Source organism: Temnothorax nylanderi, unplaced genomic scaffold (genome assembly GCF_030848795.1).
Source record: "Temnothorax nylanderi isolate EJ_2023f unplaced genomic scaffold, tnyl_v1.0 TNYL_tig1480_pilon, whole genome shotgun sequence".
In the NCBI taxonomy this organism is placed as follows: Eukaryota; Metazoa; Arthropoda; class Insecta; order Hymenoptera; family Formicidae; genus Temnothorax; species Temnothorax nylanderi.
Genome location: NW_027250542.1, coordinates 1 through 12606, shown reverse-complemented (window position 1 = coordinate 12606; position 12606 = coordinate 1). Strand labels below are relative to the sequence as shown.

Below are 12606 nucleotides of genomic sequence, written 5' to 3'. Positions count from 1 at the left end.
CGCTATCCCTAAGTATGTTTTTTATTAACAATTTATAAACAAATTCGTTTTTCTCCACAAATACAATAAATTTCGAAATTTTTGTAGAGATCAAAGTTGTAGAGCAGACAAATATCTACAAAAAATGTTCTTATGAATTTTTTGAAATATCTCATATTATTTGAGATATTTGCAACAAGAGCTACTAGGCTACGCGCGGAGCGGAGCGGAGAGTTCTAACAAGCACACGGCAGTCTCTACGGTCGCTGCTAGTTCTCTAGGTTCTACAAGGAACTTGAGTTGGTTCTCGATACTAGTATATGTGTCTATGTATATACACACACACACATATATATATATGTACATTCATATTATATATATATATATATATATATATATATATATATATATATGTACATTCATATTATATATATATATATATATATATATATATATATGTATATTGTTACGTACGGAAATTTTATATTTTCGACGACGCACGTTAGAAGTTTTGAACGCTTAAACGACGCACGCTAGGCTCGGAATTCCGAGCGAACGCTCAGTTTCCTGTAAATGTTTATCTTATCGGACGACCCCTGGAGGGCTGGGGGCCAGATGGGGCCCAAAACTACGCTTCTAGAATGTTCTAGAAGCTTCTAGAAAACCTCCCCCCTTAAGACGCGATGGAAATGGCGGAATCTCGCGCGGGAGATTCCGGTCTTTTTCGGGTATAAATAGGGCGGAAAAACGCCGCGGTAAACAGATAGTTCCGAGCTTCGGCTCCTTCCAGATAGTTCCGAGCTTCGGCTCCTTCCAGATAGTCCTGAACTTCACATACTCCTTCGGCTCTAGCATTCAATTGCTCAGCCATTCCTTCGGCTCTAGCATTTAATTGCTCAGCCATTCCTTCGGCTCTAGCATTCAATTGCTCAGCCACATAGTCTTAGATCTAAATCATTTTCCTAAGTCTCACTCAATTCCTTAAACTCAATCTTGGGACTTAGTCCCTGTACTTTTATATTTTAAGACTGCGCCTCACGCATAACTTGTACTAAATTTTAAGACTAAAGGTAAGATAAGTTTGAAAAGGAAAAGCTCGAAATCTGGAATCTCATCTCGTGTTAAAATTCTTAATCGATCACTTCTAAGATTCGACTCGCAGTTGTCGCTGACAAAGTGCGTGGCAATTGGTTCTGAGCGCTGACGAAGAGTGTGGCGAGCAGATACCCTTGCTGCCGAAAGCGTGGCGATTACGGGGTTGATCCTTGGAAATCATAATTAATTCCCGAAAGTGAATTTGGCCTTTACGCTGCCGATCTGAGCGCTGACGAAGAGTGTGGCGAGCAGAGTGTGGCGGATTGGCTTTTGAGCGCTGACAAAGAGTGTGGCGAGCTATAAAATTCATTTTCGAGGATTCGGACTAGATGACGAAAAAGGGAGGCAGACGAACTCAAATTAAAAGGATTAGGTTCCAGATTAAAAAAGCAGTAATTTCTAATCAAGATCCTCTTCCCCTCCTCCAGCGATTACAACAACTACAAAACGCACCTCCATTTAAACCTATTCCTGTCGACTTCGACATCGATTATCCCCATTATAATCAGATAAATAAAAGTGATCCTCGGTACAAAATTTATAAACTCAGATATCTTTTCGGTCCCGAATAATAACAACAATAATAATAATAGCCTTCACACGACTTGTCCAAATCCCTGGTAAATTGCTTAAATGCATTGACCAAAAAACGGATGAACAACAAACAGAACGTGACAGAACGTGACAATATATATATATATATATATATATATATATATATATATATTTGTGTGTGTATACATAGACACATATACTATTATCGAGAACCAACTCAAGTTCCTTGTAGAACCTAGAGAACTAGCAGCGACCGGTAGAGACTGCCGTGTGCTTGTTAGAACTCTCCGCTTCGCTCCGCGCGTAGCCTAGTAGCTCTTGTTGCAAATATCTCAAATAATATGAGATATTTCAAAAAATTCATAAGAACATTTTTTGTAGATATTTGTCTGCTCTACAACTTTGATCTCTACAAAAATTTCGAAATTCATCGTATTTGTGGAGAAAAACAAATTTGTTTATAAATTGTTAATAAAAAACATACTTAGGGATAGCGGAAAATGGCGAAATTTGGATATGTTGTTCAGTATATTTTTCTGAACACAATGACGTAATAAAACCTTGTGTTGCAATTTTTTCTAGGTACCCCCCCTTTTTTCCGTATTTTGACTGGACTAATATGAATCTTATATGTATCCATACATGAGTGCATATATGATCTATTGTTCATATCTAGTTATATCTGGAATTATATATGCCCATATATAATGATATATGGACCCATATATAATTGTATATAAAGTACCAAATTTCATATATAATCACATATCTATATATATAAAGGAAGATGTCCTGACTGACTGACTGACTGACTCACTCACTCACTCACTGACTCATCAACGCCCAGCCCAAACCCCTGAATCGAATTTTTACCAAAAGTATATGAAATAGGGGTAGAATTTTCCGGGGAGTGCCACTATGTGTATAGTTTTTCGTTACCGATTTCCTGGAAACCGGTTTTTCTAATTTTTCTAATTTTTCGGGAAATAATTCGCCGAATCTCAAAGAATTATAGATCAAATTTCTACCAAAAGTATATGAAGTAGGGATAGAATTTTACGGGGAGCGTCATGATGTGTACAGTTTTTGTTACCAATTTTTTTGGAAACCGGTTTTTTTTAATTTTTCCAATTTTTCGGGAAATAATCGAGAGAGGGAGAGAGAGAGAGAGAGGGAGGGAGAGAGGGAGAAAGAGAGAGAGAGAGAGAGAGAGAGAGAGAGAGAGAGAGAGAGAGAGAGAGAGGAGAGAGAGAGAGAGAGAGAGAGAGAGAGAGAGAGAGAGAGAGAGAGAGAGAGAGAGAGAGAGAGAGAGAGAGGAGAGAGAGAGAGAGAGAGAGAGAGAGAGAAGGAGAGAGGGAGAGGGAGAGGGAGAGAGGAGAGGAGAGGGAGAGGGAGAGGGAGAGGGAGAGGGAGAGGGAGAGGGAGAGGGAGAGGGAGAGGGAGAGGGAGAGGAGAGGGAGAGGAGAGTGAGAGGGAGAGGGAGAGGGAGAGGGAGAGGGAGAGGGAGAGGGAGAGGGAGAGGGAGAGAAAGAGAGAGAGAGAGAGAGATTATTTGTGTGTCTTATTACATATGTCCTCTGGGGCGAAGCCCTTATTACATATGTTCTCCTGGGCGAAGCCCGGGTAACCAGCTAGTAATCATATATATTTATATATAATTATATATAATTATATATAATTATATATAATTATATATAATCTTTTTTTCCCGGGCTATTACATAGCAATGTCAGTATAATCTTGAAGAGTGTTGTCTCTCTCACACACACACACACACACACACACACACACACACACACACACACACAATTACTCGCGTTTTAGACCCAATTTTCGCAAGTTCATACGTCTTAAGTACCATAGTGATAATGAGAGATAGTCTGTTTTGAATTGGAATTTTCAAGCTCTTCTAACATTTTAATCACACGAAGAATGTGTTCACTTGTTATAAAAGGGCAGAATAGACAAAAGAAGAAGACAATGGTTAATATGGATAATGCGCAAACAACAAAAATAAATAAATAGATAAATAATAAATTAATAAGTGAATTAAATGAAATTGATTTAGTATGCTTACATATTCGTATATCGTCAATGGTAAAATGAAATAATAATTGGTAGTCATGCAGAAATCGCAAAAGACCATAATGTAAGTTTTGCACGTCAAATTATAAGGTGAGTAGTCAGTAGATAAAATTCAATAAATAATTAAGAATGAGAAGCGAGCTTTTTCTGCCATTTGAATTCAAATTGAACTGATCTAAAGAGTCAATATTAAAAACAATGACATGTAAGTTATAACAAATATTAAAAGTATAATTATATAGCCGTTATGACCTTGTCATATATTATATTTGAATTCTCCGAATCTTTTAAAATGTTTTGTTTACAGTCGCAATGCTATCCAATGATCATTTTTCTAACTGCCCAAAACGTGTCAGGCCGTTAGGCTAACAGCCGGTTTTTAGCCTAAGAGGCTGAATTTACTAGGCTATTATACTAATCCACGGTTGATTATTCTATTGGCCGGCGTTTAGCTAAGTTTATAGGATTTTAGCTAACGGCCTTTTTTTCTAAAAGCCTACGACATATATATATATATATATATATATATATATATATATCACAGCAAATTACTCCCTTTAGCATTGACACAACCTAATGTATTTCTCAAACTTTTTTGTTTATAACTTTTGAACAAACAATGACCGCCGACTAAAAACCTTTTGAAGATTACTCAGGGTCATGTCCTTGATAACATATGTCAAGATTGATCTTGATGACTTTGAGTCATCAGCGTTGTGCCCCCTAAAGTAAATAATTACAAAAATTTTTTCATATATAATTATGAGGCCTGTTAGAAAATATCCGATTTTTTAATAATTTTTTCGGGCGTAACTATAACTTATTTAATCTTGTCGCTTTCGAAATATGCTTTTTCTTGGTTGATACCACTTCCAACGCCGTTGCACTTCTGGAAGCAGTCCTGATACGCATTTTCGATCGTATTTTATATACGAATATTACATACATATATGCAGATTATATATAGGCAATTTTTTCTCATTTTCTATAATTTCACTCTTTTGTAAAAAAAAAGAATAAACGATTATTTTTTAAATTATTTTTTAATTTTTCTAATTATTTTTCTCGTATATACGAACAAAGATTATACAAGAGACACAAAACATATAAACATAATTTATATATAAAATGAAAATTTTTTCCAAGGGTGTTAATATTACAAATGAACACATTCTCATGACGAGAGCATAAATATGATAGCTGCTGAATATTATAAATAACTCTAAATAGACACATGATAATTGCATTTATAAAAATATATACAAATAATTTTTGAAATATTTATAATAATATATACAAAATGAAATAACATCAAATTATTTTATGTTAATTATTTTATTTTTATTGTTTTATTTTTTCGATACGATCCACACATGTGTAGGGGAGACCGGGGCTATTCGTGACACATTTTTGTTTCGAATTTTTTTCTCGCTTCGTATAAATGTTTAAAAAATTTTTATTAGTGCGATGTAATCGTCCATCTCTCTAGTTTAAAAGAAAAAAATATATAGGTTTTTCTCTCACGAGTCTTGAAATATATCAAGGAATGTATCGCTGTGTCATGTGTCACGAATTGCCCTGGGGCCGGGGTAAATTCGTGACAGGCCATGGGGTAATGCGCGACACTTTCTCTGATTGAACAAACTATATGGATTTCTTTCGTTTTTGTAATTTTTATCTACTTTATACTTTGAAAAAGCCTTTATTTGTCAGAATTTACATATTATATGTATAAAAAATTATGAGGAAAAAAGTAACGCCTGTTCCATTAATCGTCCTCATCGCTCACATTCGATTACGGGGAACCACTTTTCGAAGGCGTCCACGGCCCCTGCAAACTGGTTCTTCCTTTGAACGCTTATTCGTGGTTTTTTTGGTTGCCCCGATTGCTCGTGTCACGAAATGCCCCGGCGTGGTTTTTCCTCATTCATGATCCGTGACTTACAGATAAGAAAGAATACCATACTACTCATGCATTATGCTTAGTGAAGTTGAGTGACTGATTGTGAATACAACTTACCGTTTCGGATCTCTTATTATTTTATTCGGCGAGAAAACAAATTTTCGGGATTTGAAAAATTTTACTTTGAGCACTTGAAGTCAGACTGTCACTGAGAGAGAAAAATGGTTGACACGCAAATGCCATTCCGTTGATACCTAGAGGACACTAAGAGACATCTGTGATTGATATTACAGGTTTCTAGCAGCAAGCATTTTAAAGTTAGGCCCGCGACAAAATTTCAGCAGTGTCACGAATAGCCTCGGTCTCCCCTAATTATGTATTTATATATTCTAGAATAATTCATATATAGGACGTCTGATAATAGGTATAACACTCGTCGTAAGCAGGTAGAGAGGGTTAAACTAAATAGAAAAGTCCTTTACCATTTTGTGATTTTCGCAATAATGAGAAATTAATTAATAAGGATCCGCGAATCCGCGTGCGAAAGAGCGCTCTATAAACAAATCAAACACTGTAAGGAAAGCGAGCGAGAGAGAGGGGGGTGTACAATAGAAAGTGGATAAGTTAGCAATTTTTACATTTCTTTTAAAGTTACATTAGTTTAAAAAAAGAACTTTAAATATTTTATCGCATATATATATATATATATAATAAAATACATTTTACACCATACCATGCAACATTGTTGCGTGCATTAAATAATAACAATGCTTCCGTTTGCTATTGTGTCTGACACTTACCTAATAATACATTGCATGTAGGAAAGAACATAACTGTCCTGGAATCACATTATCCTATCGATTGGATCGTGCGCGAGAAAAAATAGCCAGGATTTATCGTCTCGAAACAAATTCTTGCTCATCATCGACGAGGATTTTGTATGACAATATCAGCGACTTACCCAAGATACACACACAAAATCCGCAGATTCGCAGATTCTTGCTAAGAATTAAGAATGCGCGTGCAAACGCATAAACTCTGGGATTCCGTTGCAACATGTGCGAGTGCGTGCCGAAGATAGATAAGAAAGTGTTGTTTTTTTTTAGGGATAAGCATCAGCCGCAGTCGATCGTCAACAACAATTACCTGTCGACGATCTGACGAGTATGAATAGGCGGGTGCGAGTATATAAAAACGCAACAACGTACTCACACTCATCGTGACCCAGTCGCATTCCACTCTACGATTCGTGCTCCGATTTAAAACGTGAATTCCATGAACACGCCGGTAAATCCGATGAAATTTTAACGATGCAGTAAGCGATGATTCTCATAAAGTCGTGCGAAAAAACAGTGACGTTTCTCATGAAAGACTTTCTCGCGACTTTGCTTCTTGCTGAGTATGAAAAGGTGATATATTTATATCGCCAACTGAAATTTATCTTTTATTCTATCATGTACATACGCTACATCCTGTTTTAAATATTATGATAAAAGTTGACTGAAAAGTTGTGAATTTAGTTATCTTATCGTAGCAATCTATCAAATGCAACTCGTGAATTATTTTGCGAGCGCGCCTACAAATATCATCAACGGAATTGTCTCCATGTCTAGGAAAACGCATATGCGATGGAATAATTTCAATAAACAACAAATGGCGAATAAAATAAACAGTAAGATAACGCATGTTACTTTGCTACTTCTAAATAATCTTAATATGTGTAAATATTTATATCTTGTTTTTTTTGTAATTGTAAATATTTAAAAAACTCAGTAAACATTTGATTTAAAAAATGATAAAAAGGAAATAAGGCGTCGAGATATAAATTACATTTATGTTTCTAAGAATACAATTATTTTTATGAAATAATAAATACATCAAAGTTTTTCTCCAGGCTATTAGTTAATTACCTTTATAAAAAATAAAATTATTATTTAAAAAAATGATAAGTGCTGTGCAATTAGTATACAAAATAAAATTCAACATTACAATTTGTAAAATTTTAACGATTATGCCGTATAAAGAAATCCACACAGTTGGAAAATTTGTGTTAAATTTAACATAAGTCACATGTCCCAAACGGTCTATCCAAATTTTTGTGTTAATTTAACATAATGGTTGTATTAAGTGGTAACACTGATGTTATGTTAATATTTCAACAAAATAGAAATGTAATTTTGATCGTAATTTGAAGTTAATTCGGTGTACAATTAACATAACTTTTATGATGAAATTAAAATATAAGAAATGTTCATTTATATTTTATAAATGTAACAACTCAAACTTTTGATTGATGAAATTGATGAACATTTTTTGAAATTCATGTTTATAAAAAATGTATCTTGAGTAACATTATTTTCGAAATATTTATTATGTTAAAATAAAGTAGGTATATATAATTTATAAACCGAACACCTCTCTCTCTCTCTTTTATATAATTTATATTAATAAAAAATTTATTAATATTTTTAGAATGTAAAAATAACATTTTGTATATTTACTATTTAATTGTAAAAGTTAAATGTAAAATATATTTCAATTGTATCGACTTAACTGGCCACAATTCAGTACAAAATCACGACGTTTCAGCCCTTGGTTTGGGCCCTTTTCAAGTGTAAACTATAACATGGCATAACACAAAAATAAAAAAAGTCAATCTAACCATACGTAATGGAAGTAACAAAAAAAATAAATAGTACCTAAATCATCCGTAAGAATCGTCGTTGAAATCACAAGACATCCGTAATGTATGAAATTATTCCAGAAAGAGCATAAAAGCTAAAAAGTAATACGTGTTAATAGTGCTTAGATGTAATGACAAAATTAAGATAAAAATAAAAAATCATTACATGTCTTGTGTGTCCAAGAAGTACACAGTCACTTATAAAAATAACCGAGTGTGACATGCTGTTCGTACGGAAGCGATCGACCGACTGAGTAACGCACTTTTAGAACTAAAAACAATGAGACAGTAAATTGAAAAGGATGTTGGGATAAACATTTATAGGAGCGATTTCAAGTTGACATAATGAGCCTATCATATATAGGATATTGAGATTCTCTATATCTTTCTGCAAATAGGTCGTGTTATTAACAATGTCTGTCTGAATATTCTGCATACGATTCCTAAAAAACTGAACAGCATTATCAAGAGAGGTAAAGATAAACTAACTATTACCAAGAACACAGAAATCGTATGTTTTTTTTTAGTTCTAAAAGTGCGTTACTCAATCGGTCGATCGCTTCCGTACGAACAACATGTCACACTCGGCTATTTTTATAAGTGACTATTTATGTACATCTTCTTGGACACACAAGACATGTAATGATTTTTTATTTTTATCTTGATTTTGTCATTACATCTAATCACTATTAACACGTATTACTTTTTAGCTTTTATAATCTTTCTGGAATAATTTCATACATTACGGATGTCTTGTGATTTCAACGACGATTCTTACGGATGATTTAGGTACTATTTATTTTTTTGTTACTTCCATTACGTATGGTTAGATTAACTTTTTTTTATTTTTGCGTTATGTCATGTTATAGTTTACACTTGAAAAGGACCCACACCAAGGGCTGAAACGTCGTGATTTTGTACTTGAATTGTGGCCAGTTAAGTCGATACAATTGAAATATATTCGCTAATTATGCACTGGCAAGTTACGCAATTGTTTGTTTTTAAATGTAAAAGTTACACTATTTATTTGTTAAAAGTTTTATTTCTTAACAAAAAATATATTAACGTAACATTTTATTTTTGTTAAAAAATAATTAGTAAATAGTAAGTAATGGTAAAAATAATAGTAAAATAAAAAGTAATAGCAACAGTTAAATAGTAAATATACAAAAATGTTATTTTTACATTCTAAAAATATTAATAAATTTTTTATTAATATAAATTATATAAGAGAGAGAGAGAGAGAGAGAGAGAGAGAGAGAGAGAGAGAGAGAGAGAGAGAGAGAGAGAGAGAGAGAGAGAGAGAGAGAGAGAGAGAGAGGGGTGTTTGATTTATAAATTATATATATACATTTAAAATAATTGATAGGTATACTTTATTTCAACACAATAAATATTTCGAAAATAATGTCAAGAGACATTTTTCATAAACATGATTTTCAAAAAATGTTCATCAATTTCATTCGACCCGGAATCAGACTATGGGAAAAAAGAAAATTCTGAAATGTTATGTATATCAGAAAACTCTATAAAAAAGCAATCTTAAATCTGCTTGTGAACGAAAAGAATAAATGCACTTTTAATATAATTTTAAGTAAAGTATTAAACTAACAATAACTTACTAAACAATTTAATAGTATAATTAACAAAGGCTGCGTTCAGGAAGCGCGCTATCAGCACTATCGCATCATTCTATCTTTGTGTTTCACATCTAATAAACAATAAAGATATAGAATTACACAATAACACTGATAGCGCACTTCTCAAACACACCCGTAACAGTTAATAAAAATGTACATAGGTACATGACAAGATAAAGTAGATAAAATAACTCTGGTACTTCTATTATAACACAGTATAACAAGACAATAAAACATGTCGAGAAAAGTCGAGAAAATGTTGAAATCACACGAAGAATGGTAATAAGTAACGCGAAGTTATCCCCACTCCTGTTATATAGAGTAAAATCAACACTCTTTTTCTGTAAATTTTAACGCATTTAATTAATACATACAAATTGTGTTACTTTAACATATTTTTTAAATAATTTTAATAATTTTACATTTTATATTTATTAAGTTTAGTTAACATAGCAGACATGTGTTAAATTGACACATGAATATGTTGATTATTTAACACAAAAACTTTAACCAAATTTTTTTACAAAAATACATAAATTTTCCAACTGTGCAGTGTATTGAATTTCCTTCAATACTATGTGCTCTACTTAGGGCCGATTTGTGAATCGATAACGTAGAATAATACGGTGTAATCTAAAATGTGTGTAGACAAGCCCATAGACGTGAACGAATATGATGTGAATTCCGATGGAGCGAATAACAAGTCAGTAAACAGCGATCTATACCAAGCGGTGTTCCCGATCTATCATCTCAGCAAACTATCCGGGGTATTTCCAACGAGATTCGTCGGACAAGCATCTGGTAGATATCAAGGCCGATTAAGTGTCACCGATAGCGTTTACAGGTAACAACGAAAATAACAACATAAAGTTCTCTGTTCATGCAGATATACGGATCAAATTAATGATTTTAAACAGGATTGTGCCATAAATTTCAAGATTGCATCTACATGAATTGTTTAGGTTATTATATGTACGTGTACGGTTTTTATGCACTCGGGAAAAAAGATTATTTATAATTATACATATATATATATATATATATATATATATATATATATATATATATATATTTATATATATATATATTTATATATATGGAGGGGTAAAGACCACAGTGGTGTAAGTCAAATTTTTAAAAATATTTTTTCGTGTACATAGATGCAATTTATATATTGTATAGATTGCATTTATGCTACACTATTGAGTCATTTCCACTTTCCCGATATTTCACTTACCGATCAGCGACATTATCCCTTGGTTTACCCGGACGTTTTTTCGGGAATTTTGAGATTGCTTGCTCGCGATGCAAATTACGAATATCAATTTCATCCGAGAGTAATAATTGGGAAAATGGATCCAATATGTGATCATTGTCCAGCAAAAAAGTTTAAAACTTAAGCTAGAATGTGTTATTCATGCAAAAAAGTTAAACTACCGTCTTTAAATCAACCACCCGACACACTCCTTATGTTTGTCCACAATAAGGATATTGAAACACAAATAAAGTCGTTTTAAGAAAAACGACTCCCGGGCGAAGCCCGAGTAACCAGCTAGTCTAATATAAGATTATCATTAAAAATGGATAAATGGAAAGAAAAATTTGCACATTCATGATTTTGCAATCTATATACCCAGGTAGGAAACGCCGATACTCGAGAAACGGGCCAAGACTGGCACGGCTTGCCGACGTTTAATGCCCAAGCCTGGCCCAACTATTACCCGAATTTGGGTAGCCGAGGCTTGGCAAGCAAGTGCCGCCCAATATTGGGCCAAAGCTTGATAGCCAGTCCTTTTAATGGGACTCTGTTAAAACTAACAGAATTATTATTTTTTGTTTCAGTTTTGTGTTTATTTTATGGTATTTATTAGAAAATCTTTATAAATGCGTTTTTTAAGAAAAGTGAACATATACTAATAATATTAAAATATACTTTGATAAGTTTCGGATTTAAAAATATATATTAAAAAATTGATTGATTAATTCAAAGATTAATATAAAAACTAACTGTAGCTGAATTTGTTTCTTAAGATGATTTTTGAGAAATTATATATTTGCGCTGGTTATGACATATGTAGACTATATATAACACTTACATTAAATTAAGAAGTAGTCTACCACGCAAGGCAGTTGGCTCACGATCCAGAGGTCCCGAGTTCGAATCCCACCAAGGTAAGTGTTTTTTTCAAATACGAGAAATATTTATAATCATAGACTGCATCTTAAGAAACAAATTTAGTTAAAAAATAGTAATAAAATTTCGAAATAAATAATTTTTTTTGTCGGATGAATATTCGTTTTTCCTTTAGCATTAAGAGGACTGCAATCCTCATGGTTAGAGGATATTCCTCTAGATTTGAAAATATCTTCTTGAGACTGTATTTCAGAGGAAAATCCTCTAAAATCAAGCGGGAGCCACTAAACGACAGAATATTTTTTTTGGGTGTGATTATGAGCCAATCATGGGGCACGTAAACGCCGTTGTATGGCCCAAGACTGGTGGCTAGGTTTGGCCGAAGCTTGTAGCCAGTGTCGGGCCAGTGTTATCATCCCGTCATACAACCAAAACTGGGCCAGTCGAGGCTAAGAAACGGCGCCCAAGATTGGCAGCCTGGGTGCCAGGCTTGGACCAAAGCTGGCCCCTTTTCGAATTCCTACCTGGGTAG

The 12606-nt window shown here is 33.5% G+C and overlaps 1 long non-coding RNA gene across 1 annotated transcript; it reads left to right on the top strand.

The window, feature by feature from the left end:
* The first annotated feature begins 6864 nt into the window (after nucleotides 1–6864).
* On the top strand, nucleotides 6865–10830 carry LOC139787380 (uncharacterized). The gene is made up of 3 exons (XR_011722628.1): nucleotides 6865–7026; nucleotides 7152–7289; nucleotides 10589–10830. It is a non-coding gene; the product is annotated as an uncharacterized lncRNA (long non-coding RNA).
* The last annotated feature ends 1776 nt before the right edge of the window (nucleotides 10831–12606 follow it).